The sequence below is a fragment of the Hordeum vulgare genome, chromosome 1H, assembly GCF_904849725.1.
Source record: "Hordeum vulgare subsp. vulgare chromosome 1H, MorexV3_pseudomolecules_assembly, whole genome shotgun sequence".
Lineage (NCBI taxonomy): Eukaryota > Viridiplantae > Streptophyta > Magnoliopsida > Poales > Poaceae > Hordeum > Hordeum vulgare.
This window is the reverse complement of record NC_058518.1, coordinates 30,078,862-30,098,603: the sequence shown is the minus strand read 5'-3', so window position 1 is coordinate 30,098,603 and position 19,742 is coordinate 30,078,862. Positions and strand designations below refer to the sequence as shown.

General features: G+C 43.7%; 1 non-coding gene across 1 annotated transcript; it reads left to right on the top strand.

The window, feature by feature from the left end:
- The first annotated feature begins 751 nt into the window (after positions 1-751).
- Positions 752-888, top strand: LOC123423720. Its single transcript, XR_006621296.1, has one exon. It is a non-coding gene; the product is annotated as a small nucleolar RNA Z247 (small nucleolar RNA).
- Positions 889-19,742: the final 18,854 nt, after the last annotated feature.

Below are 19,742 nucleotides of genomic sequence, written 5' to 3'. Positions count from 1 at the left end.
GAAATGATATGAAATGATATAGTGTAAAAAAGATGCATATATGTGGATGTAACTCGTCTCTACATTTTGTAAATATGTTCGACAAAGCACGACGGATGACCAAGCACGAAGATATATAAGAGAGGACACTTTTCTAAGTCGTGTTAACGTTAGGCATAGCAGTAGCAGTAGCGTTGGTAAATCAAGCATGGAGATATATAAGAGAGGACACTTTTCAATCTAAGCCGTGTGAACGTTAGGCATAGCAGTAGCGTTGGTAAACCAAGCATAGAGATATATAAGAGAGGACACTTTTCTCTATTAGCTAGCTAATGACAACCTAAATTAACCCATAAACCAGCCCCTTTCAAAAAAAAAACCTCAGCTCCACCCAGGTGCTGACGCGTGGATGCCTTTTTTTCCCGGTTGGTGTCACCAACCGGGACTAAAGGCCCCCCTGCCTGGCCTGGCCGCAGCGGCCATGTGGAGGCCCATCTGTCCCAGTTCGTGTAAGAACCGAGACTAAAGGCCAAGGGCATTAGTAACGACCTTTTTGTCCCGGTTCCAAAACCGAGACAGAAGACCCTTTTGAACCGGGACAAAAGGCCCTTTTTCTACTAGTGCTGGCACGTGCATCCGCCATTCATAACCAACTGGGTGAGATCAAGAAGCATGATCTCTCTGTCACCGCCTTCTTCAACAAGGTCAAGAATCTCGCTGATACACTGTCATCTATCGGAATCTCGCTGATACACTGTCATCTATCGGGAAGCCTCCCAGTGATGAGGAGTTCACCTCCTTCATTCTCAATGGTCTTGATGAGGATTATGACTCCCTTGTGGAAAGCATTCATGGACGTGACACGCCTTTGCCGCCCTGTGATCTCTATGCGCGCCTCCTTAGCACGGAACAACGCCTCTTTGCTAGCCGCAACATTGGGATCTATACAGATGCCCCTCCGCTAATGCTGTCCATCATGGGGGGTCTCGTGGTACCAAGCAGTCTCCATCGCCATCACCGACTCATTCCCGTCTGTCTGCTCCCGCTCCTCCCATTGCTAGGCGCAAGCGGCTGCACTGCCAAGCTTGTGGTGGCAGGCTTGAGTGCCAGCTCTCCGGCATCGACAGACTGTATATGCTCACGCATTGCATCCCCTTTCACAGGATCATACAGCTGTTATAGCACAAACAATTTATGCGCTGCATGGAACACTCATCTGACCACTGTCCTCACATTATCCTTCATTTGTTGCCTGTGGCGACGTAATCGGCAACAACCCCTGGCCCGAGCCCGACCTCCCTGTCGAGCATCAACCTCGCCATTCTGAATGTCTACGCAGCAATGGGTTCAAGAGTGCACTCAACAAGCACTTTCATCAGTCATCACCACCAAAGCGACAAGCAGCTACACCCTCTGCCCGGCTTGCACCGCCACCATCGGATGGTCCTTGATCTGCAGCTCGCGCCAACACGCCTAGATTGAACGGCTCACCCTCCACAACACGCTCACAATGTTTTTGTTCTCGGCCTTGTCGTGGCTCGAGCCGGCGAGCAGATCGACAAAATGCACCAGGCTAAGAGGGAGGACAAGTGGCTGCTCCGGCGCAGGGCAGAATGGATAGAGTTGACCGGCGGCGCCGCGGCGAGGGTCTGGATGTGGAAAACACCCTCGACGGCGTCGGCTTGGATGAGCGCCGAGTTAGGCCGGAATGAGGAGTCGATTTGGCCGGAGGAGTCGGTGACAAGCCCGCGGTGACCGCCGCCGCCGCCGTGGCGCAGCGGCACGGAGGCAGTCTTCATCGCGGTGGCTCGCCGCTGCTACCCCTCGAGGTCCATGAAGCGGAGGCTATTGGCTCGACGCGCCCTCTGACCGTCGTAGGCCAGCAGGTGGTCTCCGTATGCCGTAGGGGGCGGCGGCGGCCGGAAGGGCTTTTCGAGGTTTCAGTATGGAAGGGTGGGCTTTGGAAATTATAAACCTCGTGGACTATCGGCCCATGTGAGAAAGGCCCTTATTCGACGCGAAAGCATTGCAGCTCCCGGGCTCCAGTGAGGCTTTTTCTTTTTTTTTTACCAAAATACTATTTCCACACAATAAAAAAATCTGAAAAAAATATATACATAGGTATATATTCATAATACACGCGTATAAACTTTCAGCAGTATTTATGCTTTTATGAACGCATCAAAAAAGACAAATACATAGCTTAAAATGGGCCTTATCTTTGTTGTGTTTGGGCCAGATTTTAATCTTTTTTGTGTAGCATGCAAACAGCTGAATTACCTGAGTAAACTTTTTACATACTTGACTACCATATATTTGTATAAAAACAATTGATATTTTTTAAAGCTCTGAAATATATATTAAAAAAATTGGTATACCGGGCTCACTGGAGTCCGGTCTCTGCAACGCCTCACTCCTTATTCAAGGGGAAAATTGTTTGTCGACACTTCTGCAAAATCACTAGTTAAGTGTTTCAAAAGTCACTCCCATCTTCTCATCGTTGGATTTCTCGCATCGAAATCTTTAAAACTAGATCTCATGTCAATGAATTTTGATAAAAAAATTCTTTCATGAAAAATAAGAAAAATATAAAAACGAAAAGAAACATGAGCAAAAAACAAATGCAAACAAAAAGGGAAGAAAAAACCACGAGAAGAACATTTCTTTGAGAAGCGCTGATGTGGTTCGTAAAAAGAATTCCTAAACCCGAGGAAAACAAGGCAAAAACTGAAAAAGCAGAAAATAAAACTAAAATCCAAAAACATGTACAGAAAAATAAAAAACCCAAATTTCAAAAAGAACGTCTAACATACGACACAAGGCAATGGCTGAATGCACCACTTGACTCGCTCCCAAACCACACAAATGATTCATTAGCTGCACTCGTAGTTGTCCCCTCATATTCCCCTCATCAAAAGTGCCCTCATACACTAGAGCATTTTGAAAGAAAAAAAATACACTAGAAAGTTCATTTCACACCAAACACAAGGAAATTTTATAATCTGAAACATCTCATATTTATGTTTTAGATTGATATATATATATTACGCTCTCTACCTAGTTATATACATTATTAAGAACACTACAAGGAAACACACATATAAGTGAGCTATAAATATTATATGAGAATTAACTTATTTCTGGGGCTAGTTTAATCATTTTGACTTTCTTATATATTAAAGAAGTGATAAATTATTTCCCCTATAATTCCAAACAAATTAACAAGATAAAATAGTTCTCACTAATCATATTTAAAGAATATTTAAAATAGTATGTCAAATGGTGTTTTAATAGGAAGCGATATAAGTTCGCTTACAAAATAAAATATGACGAAGTAAAATTGTTTAGTATAAAAGACACAAAAATTTCTCTTATTAAGGATAGTAAAACTGCACCTAATCCCTGCCCTCTCAGCGATTAGGCGTTTTTGACCGTCCGTTTTGACGATGAGGGATTTCTGGTCGTCGGATTTCGTGTTAAAATGAATCTGATCTGTAATCAGCTTAATCTAGCCCACCCGTCCTGTGGGCTGCTACTCCAGAGACCGAAACCCATGCCTGTGGTGCATTGGGCCTTCTGCTAGCCCAATCTGCGAGCCCACCCGAGCGACCGCGTGAACCCGACCGGTCCCAATGCAGTTTTACTAGATTGTCCCGTCCACCGGCGCCCCCCACCGACGCCCTCCACCAGCAGCCCTCACCGTCCCCTCCACCGACAGCCCCCACCGTCCCCTCCATCGGCACTCTCCACCGGCGCCCTCACCATCCCCTCCAACGGTGCCCCCCACCGGCGCCCCCACCGCCCCCTCCACCGATGCCCCCCACTGTCCCTCCCCCCCGTGCCGCCTCCCTCCCGCAGCAGGTCCCGCCGGGCCATCGCCGTCGCGCCATCTTCTCTCCGCCGACAAGTATACATCTCTAATTCTCCTGTCTGAGCCGCGTGCAACACCTCACAACAAGATTTGGTATATTTATATCATCCTGCACGTTGCAATCTTTATATCATCCTACACCTCACAGATATTACTTGCCTATTTTGAAGTCAAAATGACTCTGTCCATCATCTATTTTTTTGATTATATTGTTGCACAACAACTGTGGGACTTTATATCTGAATACTTCTTAGTGGATAAAATTTCTGGTTTTATGGACATCTTTACATTATGGCATAACCCCAAGAAGAATGTGCTACTGAACTTGGTTCTTGTTGCCTCCTTGTGGAGCATATGGAAGCCTAGAAAAGAGTTTTGCCTGGAGGTGAACCATGGGGGCCCATGGAGTCGGCACTGAAGTGCTGCTCAAGCCTTGTTTGAGGTATTCTTGTGGGCTTGATATCCATAAGTTTGGTATTACTCTGAAGTTTCCTAAAGCAGGGTTGTAGGCAATGGTAATTATAGTGCTAATATCCCCCAATCCTTATTTGGTGCAGGTGGTGTTCATAACAGTGATCCAAATGACGTGGACTATTGTATTGATCTGAGTAAATATTGGGGACTGTTTCTGTCATTCTGATTTGGGGAATTCAATTTATGATGGCCACTCGACATATTATTAGTTACTTGAACATTTGATAAACTCTCCAGTTTCTAATTTATGGTGGATATTGGACATTAAATTTGTTCTCGAATTCTCTATATGTTGATCTGATTTTCCAGCATGCTCCAAGTTAAATTGATCTATGCAGATTCTCTAAATTAAATTGGTCAAGGCAAATGATTACCACCGCTAGAGTGCCAATTGTGATGAAGTTTGATCTTAGGAGTGCCTTCCTTTCGGTGTGTGCATCCATATCCATATACAAAAATGATGAAGCTAGCATAACATTGTTAGATCTATGCCACAAAAATATATCCATTAGGTATGTTAATGTAGTGGAGGTTATATTGGTGCTTGGTTTCCACAAAGTTTTGAATTAAGACTATATTGATATGCAGTTCATAAAATTTTCTAATAATTACTCTCATGTTTTTTACGTAAGGTACTCTAAAGGTAGCAAAATCGAAGAGACATAGAGTTGATGAAATAAGATACTGCAATGTGTTTGTTCTTTTTCCAACCAACAGGTAATGAAAGTCAATCTTAAAGAACTTTTTTCTTATGGTTCCCTGCTTAAACAAAGAAAGTCTGCAGCAAAACACATTTTTGGAAAATGTTTATCGGGCGAAGCTCCCAAATGGATCTTTAATAACCGACTTATGTTGCTTCAATTTTTGGAAACAAGCCTGTCATAAAGGAGGATCTACACCTAGCAATTTTATTTCCATAGACTGAAAAATAGCTGAAAACTTGGTTTGATTTAATATGTGCATATACTATTTCAATTCTTGTTGCTATTTTTATGTAGCACCACTTCTTAATCTTTCTTCATTTATGGAGCTTCCTTCAGTACCTATGCAGCTTCTATTCTTGCTGTGTACATTTTCTGCAAACTACATCTCAAGCATTTACACAAATAAATTATAATTTATATACACAGGTTGAATCTGATGTGAATAAGATTTATCATATGTTAATTGATGGCACAAGCAACGAACAATCTCCTACCTGGTATTGTGAAGTGCTTGCTAGATACTGGTGCTGACTCGAATATTCCTTCTGCAGTGAGTTACTGAGTCTTATATTGTTTCCTCCTCCTGTCTTTGTTTTAAGGATACTAGAAGGGGGTGTTGAGGTTATTAAAGTAAAATTTACTATTTAGATTGATAAATTTGTAATTTGGTCTCACTTCCTGTGTTATAGTTAACATTTCCATTAGAGGATTTCACTTTCATTACGAGTGATGATGTTTTATTTAGCATGGCCTTGGATACTTCATGTTCGATGCATATATCATATTTCCTTTAAATTTTGAAGGAAATAGTGTTTCCATCCAAAACTTTACCCCTACAGCCTTCTAATCGGAATGTTTGTGAGTTACAATGGAAGATTCAGTTTCGCCAGATACCGGTTAGCACACCAACCATTTGTCTACAACAAGTGTTGTTTGAGAAATTTGCATTATGTATATATCAGTTTTATATTGTTTATATTTTATTACAAATAGTATCATACATGTCTTGCCAAGTATCTATAGATAAGATCCATAACCAGCCCAATGAAAATGACAAAACTTCCATTGTGCTCTCACATTTCAAAAGAAAACAAGAAGTTTGCTATAAAAAATTAACTTCCATGTTTTCAAATAAATTTTTAACACTATCATGCTACACTAAAAAACACGGGCGCCGCAACGCGCGCCATCAGCGATCTAGTAAAAGATGAAGGGGGTGCTAGGTGTTAGGGATATAACCCCACGGTTTGACCCGGTCAGGAGGAATAACCCGACCAATATTTTGGCGGCTCATTGTATCACCTTATTTACCGGGTTGACCAAGACGACAAGGCCCAGTGTGCAAGCCAGCAAAAGGCGGTTCATTAAGAGGATTGAAGGGTGGCTCATCCGAGAAGGCAAAAGGACGAAAGATTCCGTTAAAGGGAATCAAGACCGGATTAGGATTCAATAGAAGCTAGTCCAAGTCCTAGTAGGACTCTATGTAAGCCTACTTTTTCAACTTATATAAGGTGGGGCAAGGCATCCCAAGAGGGACAAGTTAAGCCATGAAAAGATAAGTCATTAGAGATAGAGATATTAGAAACCCTCGAGATTAAAGGTAGCAATCCCGCATCCTTGTAATCGAGATCTTCATCAATGAAACACAAGAAGGAAGTAGGATTTTACCTCCATCAGAGGGGCCGAACCTGGGTAACCCACGTCTCTCGATCCCGACCAACCCTTCTCAAGCCGCAACATAGTTGCAGTGGCCTCACACCAAGTTCTCTCACGAGGACATATTTCGTGACAAAACCACGACATTTGGCGCCCACCATGGCGGAGAATAGTACTATGCTACGGAACAAATTCCGAGTCACCCAAAGGTTCGGTGTTCATCTCGTGGAGCTTTGAGGACTCTACAACCAAGCCCACAGTATGTAGAGTCATGGGCGTCGAGCACCCAAGCAGTTATGGTCGGTAGAGAGCACACCGGGTCTTCACCGTCGATAGACGAACATCACCTTTTACCCGGGGTTGCGCGTCGCCTCCGGCGACCCCTCGGTCGTCTTTAGAGGGCGCGGTGGCTAAATGGCTAGTGCAAGATAAGGCATGAAGTAGGGATGGTGACCAAGGTGGAGATGGCATACAGACCGCATCCTCCTACGACGATACGGATGAACAATTCCTACACAAAAGAACATATTGAGTCGTCGATGTTGAGGGAGTCCGGGATTAAGCGGTCCTCGGGCGGTCGGGCCATTGTTCACAGGCCGACCTAATGGGCCTCATTACTAAAGACCAGACCGCATGACGACCTCATAAGCAAGTAGGGAGGGTCCAAAGACTAGCATGTCCTCCAAGTTGATTAGGATAGATTGCCATATCTGCCCCCGGGTGAGCGGTTGTATGTAACCCTAGGAAGCCCTAGTATCTATATAAACCAGAGGGTTTCCTACGCATAGGGGAGTCAATTCATCTATGGTTTAGCTCATACGATCTTCAGGTAGATCAACTTCGTATTCCTCATAAACCATCAATATAATTAAGCAGGACGTAGGATTTTACCTCCTCAAGAGGGCCCGAACCTGGGTAAATACTATTTGCCCCGTCTCCTGCAACCCATCGATCCAAGGTCCACAGTCCGGAATGCCCTACCCGAGATCCGCCGGTTTTGACACCAACATTGGTGCTTTCATTGAGAGTTACGTTGTGGGATCGCCGGAAGGATTGATGGCCCGCTTAATCGTAAGCGACCAAATCAGCAACGGGGACATCTCCGTCGGACAGATTCTCACGTTCATAAGGTTCACGTTGCGCGCCGACCCGACCAGCCACCTTGGCCAGATCGGAGGCCTCGTCCCTGACCAGGCGATAAGGTTGAGAACCTCGAGTTCTCCTATGACTCCTGGGGCAATCTTTTCCATGCTAAGATCATGGTTTCGTCCGATGAGATCCAAAACCCTGAAGTTTTGACTTCGGGTCTCTTGTCCGGCCATGAGCTCGGTTAACTCTTCGAAGAGTTGGCTTCGAGCCTGGATTCAAGCTCTGCACCCGAGAAACTGCACACGACCGTTGTCAAACTCGCACCCCTCACGCAAGCTATGGAGGGCATCTCCAAAAACCATCAAGATATCAATCTGGACAGCCTCTCGATGTTAAACGAGACGCTCGAGCATATCCAATCATTGAAAATCGCGTATGGACCAGACCAGACCTATACTTGGACCAATCCAGGGGCGGATTACGAGGACTTTTACGGCCCTCCCACCACCCACTTGGTGGCCACCATCGAAGACTTAACCGACGTGTTGGATTACGCCTACGAGGTGGTCGAAGACATGGATTATGCGGCCGATGACCCCCCCCTATAAATATCGGGCGATGGACTTCCACCTTCACCTACGACGTCTACATGGTGGACACACCCAACGGCAATGGCGATCATACCCCCGTAGCAGAAAATGATGATAAGTCCTGGGAGAAGGGTCATAAGAAATGCAAACAATCCAAGGCGAACAAGTGAAGGGGGGCCATACAGGCCACCGGGGAGAACACAACCCAACAGGACATTAGTAACCTGAGAGCTCCCGAGCAACCACCAGAGGACAAGAACAAGCCCGAAGGCCAGTCCAGTTCCGAAGACCCCGACAATTGAGACGATGACAACTACCTCCTTCCTGTCGACGTGGAGGATGCTACGGCAACAAAAGTCCTTCCTGGCAAAGGCGCCAAAAATTCTTCTTGCTACTTCTCAAACAACAGCGCCAGAAATTGACACATTGACGGGGACTTGCTTGCGTTGGTTTTTCCCTTGAAGAGGAAAGGGTGATGCAGCACAGGAGCAGTAAGTATTTCCCTCAGTTTGAGAACCAAGGTATCAATCCAGTAGGAGAATCTCGTCAAGTCCAGAGTACCTGCGCAAACACAAACGAGCTTGCACCCAACGCTATAAAGGGGTTGTCAATCCCTTCAAGATTGTTTGCAAATTGAGATCTGAAGGCGAAAAGTGCAACGAAGTAAAAGAGTAAGGCTGAAAATATGGTGTGGAGTAGACCCGGGGGCCATAGTGTTCACTAGAGGCTTCTCTCAAAATAGCAAGTATTATGGTGGGTGAACAAATTACTGTCGAGCAATTGATAGAACCGCGCAAAGTCATGACGATATCTAAGGCAATGATCATACATATAGGCATCACGTCCGAGACAAGTAGACCGATACTTTCTGCATCTACTACTATTACTCCACACATCGACCGCTATCCAACATGCATCTAGTGTATTGAGTTCATCACGAACAGAGTAACGCCTTAAGCAAGATGACATGATGTAGAGGGATAATCTCAAACCAATGATGAAAACCCCGTCTTTTTACCCTTGATGGCAACAACACGATGCGTGCCTCGCTACCCCTTCTGTCACTAGGTGAGGTCACCGTACGGTATGAACCCAAAACCAAGCACTTCTCCCATTGCAAGAATCACAGATCTAGTTGGTCAAAAAAAACCACAACTCGAAGAGAATTACAAGGATATGAAATCATGCATAAGAGAGATCAGAAGAAACTCAAATAAGATTCATAGATAATCTGATCATAAATCCACAATTCATCGGATCTCGACAAACACACCGCAAAAGAAGATTACATCGGATAGATCTCCATGAAGATCATGGAGAACTTTGTATTGAAGATCCAAGAGAGAGAAGAAGCCATCTAATTACTAGCTATGGATCCGTAGGTCTATGGTGAACTACTCACACATCATAGGAGAGGTCATGGTGTTGATGAAGAAGCCCTGCGTATCCGAATCCCCCCTCCGGCAGGGCACCAGAACGTGCCCCAGATGGGATCTTGCGGAGACAGAAGCTTGCGGCGGCGGGAAAGTACTTTCGATGATCTCCTGATTTTTTATGGAATTTTAGAGAATATATAGGCGCAAAACCTAGGAAAAGGAGGCTCAGGGAGCCCACAAGCCAGGGTCGCCCCCCTGGCCGCGCCATGAGGGCTTGTGGGGTCCCTGGTGGCCCTACCCTGATTCTCCGTCTCCCCGATCTTTTTCTGTTCCGGAAAAAATCTTTTTGGCAGTTTCATTCCGTTTGGACTCCGTTCAAAATCCTCCTGTGAAAGGGGTCAAAAACATGGAAAAAATAGGAGCTGGCACTTGGCACTGAGTTAATAAGTTAGTCCCTAAAAATATATAAAAGGCATGCAAAATAATCAAAGTTTGACAAGATAATAGCATGAAACCATAAAAAATTATAGATACGTTGGAGACGTATCAAGCATCCCCAAGCCTAACTCTTGCTCGTCCTCTAGTAGGGTAGTGATAAAGACTGAATTTTTGATGTGGAATGCTACATAGCATAGTTGTCCTTTGCAACTTCTTTCACGTGACATGAATGTTCAGATCCGTAAGATTCGAAACAATAGTTTGCTATTGACATGAAAACAATAATACTTCAAGCAAACTAGCAAGGTAATCATGAACATTCAAAATAACAAGGCCAAGGAAAGTTATCCGTACAAAATCATATAGTCTGGCTATGCTTCATCATCCTCACACAACTAATGTAAATCATGCACAACCCCGATATTGGCCAAGTAATTGTTTTCACACTCTTACTTTCTCAAACCTATTATAACTATCACGCAATACATGAGCGTGAGCCATGGATATAGCACTATAGGTGGAATAGAGTGTGGTGGTGGTTGTGAGACAAAAAGGAGGAGATGGTCACATTGATTCGGCGTATCAAAGGGCTATGGAGATGCCCATAAATAGATATCAATGTGAATGAGTAGGGATTGCCATACAAGGGATGCACAAGAGCTATAAGTATGTGAAAGCTCAAAAGGAAAACTAGTGGGTGTGCATCCAACTTGCTTGTTCACGAAGACCTAGGGCAATTTTGAGGAAGCCTATCATTGGAATATACAAGCCAAGTTATACAATGAAGATTCCCACTAGCATATGGTAGTGACAAAGCAAGAAGCTCTCAATCATGAAGAACATGGTGCTATTATGAAGCACAAGTGTGGAAAAAGATAGTAGCATTGTCCCTTCTCTCTTTTTCTCTCCTTTTTTTATTTGGGCTCTTGGGCCTCTTTTTTTTCTCTTTTTTATGGGCTCTTTGGCCTCTTTTTTTATTTTTTTATTTCCTCACATGGGACAATGCTCTAATAGTGATGCTCATCACACTTTTATTTACTCATAGATCAAAGCTTAGAACGATGATGACTCTATAGGAAATGCCTCCGGCAGCGTACCGGGATGTGCAACGATCTAGCTTGGCGTATGACGTTGAAACATCTCGCTAGCTATCTTACGATCATGCAATGGCAATATGAGAGTAACGACACAAGTCATGAGACGGAACGGTGGGAGTTGCATGGCAATATATCTCGGAATGGCTATGAAAATGCCATAGTATGTAGGTATGGTGGCTGTTTTGAGGAAGGCATATGGTGGGTTTGTGCACCAGCGAGAATTGCGTGACACTAGAGAGGCTAGCAATGCTGTAAGGTGAAAGTGCATCTATACCATGGACTCACATTAGTCATGAAGAACTCAAATACTTGTTGTGAAAGTTTTTATTAGTAATCGAAACAAAGTGCTAAACGCATACTCCTAGGGGAAGGGTTGGTAGGTGTTAACCATCACGTGATCCCGACCTCAACACAAAGGATGACAATCAATAGATCAATTATGCTCCGAATTCCTAACATAGCAGTTCACCATACGTGCATGCTACGGGAATCACTAACTTCAACACAAGTATTTCTAGATTCACAACACCCTACTAACATAGCTCTTAATATTACCAAATCCACGTCTCAAAACTCATTGAGAGGAATCAAGAATTCTCTTTCTACTCAATGCACATGAAGATGGAGGTTTTTGTAACCTCTATGGGTACCTATCACCTTTGGGACTACTTTCATAGCGTAAGCCAACTACCAAGTGACGCACCGCCGTGCTCTAAAAGATATAAGTGAAGCACATAGAGCAAAATTATCTAGCTCAAAAGATATAAGTGAAGCACTATGAGCATTCTAGCAAAATCACGATGAGTGCATGTCTCTCTCTCTCAAAAAGGTGTGCAGCAAGGATGATTGTGAAACAACAAAAAGAAAAGACTCCTACGATACAAGACGCTCCAAGCAAAACACATATCATGTGGTGAATAAAATATAGCTCCAAGTAATATTACCGATGGATTGGAGACGAAAGAGGGGATGCCTTCCCGGGGCATCCCCAAGCTTAGGCTTTTTGGTGTCCTTGAATATGGCTTGGGATGACTTGGACATCCCCAAGCTTGAGCTCTTTCTACTCCTTATCTCTTTGTCCATGAGAACATTACCCAAAACTTGAAAACTTCAGAACAAAAAACTTAAACAGAAACTCGTGATAACATAAGCACAAGAAAACAAACTACCACTTCTTTTGGTACTGTAGAAAACCTGAATTTTATCTATATTGGTGTTAGGCTACTGTATTCTCACTTTTCCATGGGTAGTACCACCCGATACTAACCATAGTTTCATCAAAACAAGCAACCAACTCAACAAAAACAGAATCTGGCAAAAACAGACCAGTCTGTAGCAATCTGTATACTTCGTATACTTCTGGTAGCTCAAAAATTCTGAACAATTACGACTGCCTGGGCAAAAGGCATATCAATCAGCAGCAAAATTAATCAACTCAAAATCTCTTTCTTAATAAAAATGAAAAATCATCTCGTGAGCGAAAAGTTTCTGTCTTTTTCCAGCAGGATCAAACAACCATCATCAAGACTAGTCATAAAGGTTTTGTTGGGCTCAAACACAAAAATAAACACAAAAAACACAATCACAACAGAATTATGATGGTGTGGACGCAAAAAACAGAAAGAAAGCAGATGAATTCATTGGGTTGCCTCCCAACAAGCGCTATTGTTTAACGCCCTTAGCTAGGCATAAAAGCGATAGAATCACGTATCGTCGTCTTTGGTGCTCAAACCATAGGTAGCCCTTATCATGGATTCATAAGGCAATCTTATTTTATTTCTAGGAAAGTGTTCCATGCCCTTCTTTAAAGGAAATTGAAATCTAATATTCCCTTCCTTCATATCGTTGATAACACCGATAGTCCTTACGAAAGGTCTACCAAGAATAATAGGGCATGTAGGATTGCAATCAATGTCAAGCACAATCAAATCCACGGGTACATAGTTCCTATTTGCAATAATAAGAACATCATTGATCCTTCCCATGGGTTTCTTGACAGTAGAATCCGCAAGATGCAAATTAAGAGAACACTCTTCAATCTCATTAAAACCCAGAACATCACATAAAGACTTTGGAATCGCGGAAACACTAGCACCCAAATCACACAAAGCATTGCATTCATAGTTTTTGATTTTGATTTTGATGGTAGGTTCCCACTCATCATGAAGCTTTCTAGGGATAGAGACTTCCAATTCAAGTTTCTCTTCAAGAGATTTTATCATAGCTTCGACGATATGATCGGTAAAGGCCTTGATTTGTCTATAAGCGTGTGGAGAGTTTAACATGGATTGCATCAAGGAAATGCATTCAATCAAGGAGCAACTATCATAGATGAATTCCTTGAAAGCCATGGTAGTAATTTCATTACTACTCAAAGCTTTAATATCTTCTACTCCACTTTCAATGCTTTTAGCATCAAGATAGATGGACTCCGAATCATTGGGGCACTTTTCAACCAAAGTGGATTCATATCCAGCCCCATAATCATTAGGTTTGTCACAAGAAAACCAAAAATTTAATGGGAGTCACACCAAGCACTTTAAGATCTTCGTGATTCTTATCGCGAGAACACGCCTTTTTAAGCCATTCATGTCTAGCACGAATTTGGGCGGTTCTTTCTTGCCTCTCAATCATGGAAACACGCATAACTTTCAAAGTTTCATCCATATTGATCTTGGGAGGAGCACATCTAACTTTCAAAGCATCAACATCACTAGACATTCTATCAACGCTCTTAGCCAAATCGTCAATTTTGAGTAGCTTTTCCTCTATGGACGCATTGAAAATCTTTTGTGAGTTGATGAACTATTTGATATTACTCTCTAGATCAGAGTGTAATCTATTGTAATTTCCATGAGTATTATTGTAGGAGTTGCCAAAGTTATTAGAGGAGTTACTAGGAAAAGGCCTAGGAACATAGTTTCCTCTAAAAGCATTGTTGTTGCCAAAATTATTCCTACCAACAAAATAAACGTCCAAGCTAGCGTTGCTACTCTCAATCAAAGAAGACAAGGGCATATCAATAGGATCTCAAGGAGCACTTCTACTAGCAACCAAATTCATTAACTCATCCATCTTAGCACTCAACGAGTTAATTTCTTCTATAGCGTGTACCTTCTTACTAGTAGGTGACCTTTCAGTGTGCCACTGAGAGTAGTTCGTCATGATCTTGTCTAGGAGCTTTGTGGATTCCCCTAACATGATTTCCATGAACGTTCCACCTGAGGCGGAGTCCAAGATATTTCTAGAAGCGAAATTCAAGCCAGCGTAAAAGATTTGAAAAATCATCCAAAGACTCAAGCCATGAGCGGGACAATTTCTAATCATCAATTCATTCTCTCCCAAGATTGTGCAACACGTTCATGATCAAGTTGCTTGAAATTCATGATATCATTACGGAGAGAGATAATCTTAGCCGACGGAAAATACTTGGATATATAAGCATCTTTGCACTTATCCCAAGAATCGATACTATTTTGGGGCAAAGAAGAAAACCGAGTTTTTGCGCGATCTCGCAACGAGAAAGGAAAACGATTCAATTTAATCACATCATTATCCACATCTCTCTTCTTTTGCATATCACAAAGCTCAATGAAGGTATTGAGATGGGATGCGGCATCTTCACTAGGAAGGCCAGAGAATTGCTCTTTCATAACAAGATTTAGCAAAGCGGCATTGATTTCGTATGACTCCGCACTAGTGGCGGGAGCAATCGGAGTACTAATAAAATCATTATTATTAGTATCCGAGAAGTCACAAAGTTTGGTGTTTTCATTCATGGTGACTCCGGCAAGCAAGCAAGCATACAAGCGAACAAAGAGCAAGTGAGAAAAAGGGCGAACGAAAAGGCGAACAAAAAAGGCAAACGAAAAAGGCAAATTGTGAAGTGGGGTGGAGCAAAACGAGAGGCAACTGGCAAACAAAGTAAATGCAAGAGATGAGTCTGCGACACTTACTTGGATGAGTTCTTGACTTGATCCTCCCCGGCAATGGCGCCATAAATTCTTCTGCTACGGCAACAAAAGTCCTTCCCGGCAACGGCGCCAGAAATTCTTCTGCTACGACAACAAAAGTCGTTCCCGACAACGGCGCCAGAAATTCTTCTTGCTACTTCTGAAACAACAGCGCCAGAAATTGACACGTTGACGAAGACTTGCTTGCGTTGGTTTTTCCCTTGAAGAGGAAAGGGTGATGAAACACAGGAGCAGTAAGTATTTCCCTCAGTTTGAGAACTAAGGTATCAATCCAGTAGGAGAATCTCGTCAAGTCCGGAGTACCTGCTGAAATACAAACGAGCTTGCACCCAACACTATAAAGGGGTTGCCAATCCCTTCAAGATTGTTTGCAAAGTGAGATCTAAAGGCGGAAAGTGCAACGAAGTAAAAGAGTAAGGCTGAAAATATGGTGTGGAGTAGACCCGGGGGCCATAGTGTTCACTAGAGGCTTCTCTCAAAATAGCAAGTACTACGGTGGGTGAACAAATTACTGTCGAGCAATTGATAGAACCGCCCAAAGTCATGACGATATCTAAGGCAATGATCATACATATAGGCATCACGTCCGAGACAAGTAGACCAATACTTTCTGCATCTACTACTATTACTCCACACATCGACCGTTATCCAGCATGCATCTAGTGTATTGAGTTCATGACAAACAGAGTAACGCCTTAAGCAAGATGATATGATGTAGAGGGATAATCTCAAAAAAATGATGAAAACCCCATCTTTTTACCCTTGATGGCAACAACATGATGTGTGCCTCGCTACCCCTTCTGTCACTGGGTGAGGTCACCGCACAGTATGAACCCAAAACCAAGCACTTGTCCCATTGCAAGAATCATAGATCTAGTTGGCCAAACAAAACCCACAACTCGAAGAGAATTACAAGGATATGAAATCATGCATAAGAGAGATCAGAATAAACTCAAATAAGTATCATTGATAATCCGATCATAAATCCACAACTCATCGGATCTCGACAAACGCACCGCAAAAGAAGATTACATCGGATAGATCTCCATGAAGATCGTGGAGAACTTTGTATTGAAGATCCAATAGAGAGAAGAAGCCATCTAGTTACTAGCTATGGACCCGTAGGTCTATCGTGAACTACGCACGCATCATCGGAGAGGTCATGGTGTTGATGAAGAAGCCCTCCGTATCCGAATCCCGCTCCAGCAGGGCACTAGAACGTGCCCCAGATGGGATCTTGCGGAGGCAGAAGCTTCCGGCGGTGGAAAAGTACTTTCGATGATCTCCTGATTTTTTATGGAATTTTAGAGAATATATAGGCGCAAAACCTAGGGCAAAGGAGGCACAGGGAGCCCACAAGCCAGGGGGCGTGGGCCCCCCTGGCCACGCCATATGGGCTTGTGGGGTCCCTGGTGGCCCCGTGCCCTGATTCTCCGGCTCCCCGATCTTTTTCTGTTCCGGAAAAAATCTTTTTGGCAGTTTCATTCCGTTTGGACTCCGTTCAAAATCCTCCTCTGAAAGGGGTCAAAAACATGGAAAACAGGAAGTGACACTTGGCACTGAATTAATAAGTTAGTCCCAAAAAATATATAAAAGGCATGCAAAACATCCAAAGTTTGACAAGATAATAGCATGAAACCATAAAAAATTATAGATACGTTGGAGACGTATCAGAGGACAGCTTGGAGGCCGAAGACTTCATAGTTCCCGAGGACCTTGAAGGTCAGGAACGATTAAGGCAGTAGCTCATAGCTATCGCCCGCAGCCTCCAGGCAAAGCAACAACAACTTCAAGAAGAATAAGACACCATCATCAATAGATCGACAAAAGTATTGGTAGCCAAAGAAGGATATGTCACTGAGTGGCCGTATCAAAACAAAAGCTACCCACGCCGGTGCATGCTGCCTCAGTTCGATGACGAGGCCCCAAAACCTGTGTCCCCCAGGCGCACATAGTACGAACAGCTCGAGGGCGTGACAGAGCGGTCGGAGAAGCTGAGTATAGACCCGAGCCTCCCCACAGGAAAGGAAAGGAACACGTGCAGCCCAGGGGCAAACACGAGCTACATCACGACTTAGACAACAGAACAGGCCACAACATATCCATCTATGGATCCAGAAGGTACTCACCCACTCGATGGGATGGCGACCGACCTCGGCTTACCCACATCAACATAGACCGGGAATCATACTGGGCACAACCAACAGCCGATCTCCGGCATAGTATAGCACGGGTCACTTATATCAAATACAAAAAAATCTTATTAGTGCACAAATCATGGGGAGCTTCTCTAGTTTTGCTAAAACACACTTTTGTCCTTATCATAATATGTTTTATTCATGTGGTTCGAAGGACCATATGATTGCTTGTTCCTATTGGTATCTTTTGATTGCTTGCTTCTCTCTTTTGTATATCTTTGTTACATACGATCCGTCTTGCAATCTTTGGGTCCTTGATATAGTTCGTTTTCCTCCAAAGTTTATCATTGTATTTGTGTATTTCTTTGCACTATTGTTGAGAAGTACGCACTTTTTGGAGGACCACCTACTATCACTACTGGAAAACAGCTTTTGCCATCTGCCTAGTCTTTGTCGTCTGCTAGCTGACGGCAAAGACACAGTTTGCCATCAGCTTCAGCAAAACTGACGGCAAAGAAGGTCTTTGCCAGCAGTCAACTCTTTGTCGTCTGCCGCAGACGGCAAAGAAGCTCATCTGGCCGGGGGAACCTTAGGTCAAACTAGTCCCTTCTTTGCCGTCTGCTGGCTGACGGCAAAGATGGCAGAGGCAGACGGCAAAGAATATAGACCCCTTTGTCGTCCGCTAGCAGACGGCAAAGGTCTTGAATCTAGTAACGGTTGTCCCGCCCCCACCGCGGCCCTCTCTCTCTCTCTCTCAAACGGCCCCTCCCTCTCTCTCTCCTCCCCCGACGCCCAACGCCGCCACCACTATCGCCCGGCCACCCTGGCGCCGCCCCGGTGCCCCTGGTGCCGCCCCCGAAGCCCCACAACCCCCCCGGCGCCCCCTGGTGCCGCCCCTGAAGCCCCACGGCCGGCGCCCCGTGGTGCCCCTGGTGCGCCCCCGCTGCCCCACCCCCGGCGCCCCTGGTGCCGCCCCTGCAGCCCCACCGCCGGCGCCGCCGGCCCAGCCACTGCCCCGCAGGCCTCGGCGCCGCCCCCGCAGCCCCACTGCCAGTAAGCCCATCCACCCCCGCCCCCTTGTTATTTAGTTATTTGGAGGAAAAATAAGAAGAAGAGGAGGAGGAGGAGAAGAGGAGAAGAAGAAGAGGAGTAGGAGGAGGAGGAGGAGGAGAAGAAAAATAAGGGGAAGAAGAAGAAGAATTGGATAAGAAAAAAAATAAGGAGAAGAAGAAGAAGAAGAAGAAGAAGAGAAGCAAAAAATAAGAAGGAAAAGAAGTAAAGAAGAAGAGAAGAAGAGAATAAGAAAAAAAATAAGAAGGAGAAGAAGAGAAAAAAGAAGAAGAAGTTAATTTTTTATTGTTTGGTATTTAGTTTTTTGGAATTAGATTATAACTACCGGCATGATTTTATATTGTTGTTGTAGTAGTTGTTATTGTTACTATAGTTGTTGTTGTTATTATAGTTGTTGTGGCATATATAGTTTAGTGGGTAGGTTAGTTAATTCGTAGTTTTAGTGGTAGTTTAGTTAGTTGGTAGATTTAGTTAGTTAATTAGTAGATTTAGTAGGTAGTTTAGTGGTAGATTTTGTTTTGTTATACTTAGCTTGTTTTCCTCTAAAATGGGATAATTAGCCCATTTAGCTCAAAAAGACATAATTAGGTAATTTAGCTCCAACAAGAGGAGAAGAGGAGAAGAAATAGGCAAAATGAAAAGAAAGAAGAAGAAGAAGAAGAAGAAGAGAAGAAGGAGAAGGAGGAGGACGAGGAGAAGGCCAAGGACCTTCTATCCTTCTCCTCCTCCTCCTTCTCCTCCTCTTCCTCCTTCTTCTTGATTTCTTCTTCTTCTCCTCCTCCTCCTCTTTCTTCTCCTCTTTCATATTATCCTTGCTTTAATTAACCCAACAATGACATAATTAGCCCATTTAGCTCCAAAATACCATAATAAGCTCAAAATGGCATAAGAACCTTGGTTATCTCATTAATATTATATACTTAGCTTGTTTTCCTCTAAAATGGGATAATTAGCCCATTTAGCTCAAAAAAGACATATTAGCTCCAACAAGAGGAGAAGAGGAGAAGAAATAGGCAAAATGAAAAGAAAGAAGAAGAAGAAGAAGAGAAGAAGAAGAAGAGAAGAAGGAGAAGGAGGAAGAGGAGGAGGACGAGGAGGAGAAGGCGAAGGACCTTCTAGTCCTTCTCCTCCTCCTCCTTCTCCTCCTTCTCCTCCTTCTTCTTGATTTCTTATTCTTCTCCTCCTCCTCCTCTTTCTTCTCCTCTTTCATATTATCCTTGCTTTAATTTCCGCAACAATGACATAATTAGCCCATTTAGCTCCAAAATGCCGTAATAACCTCAAA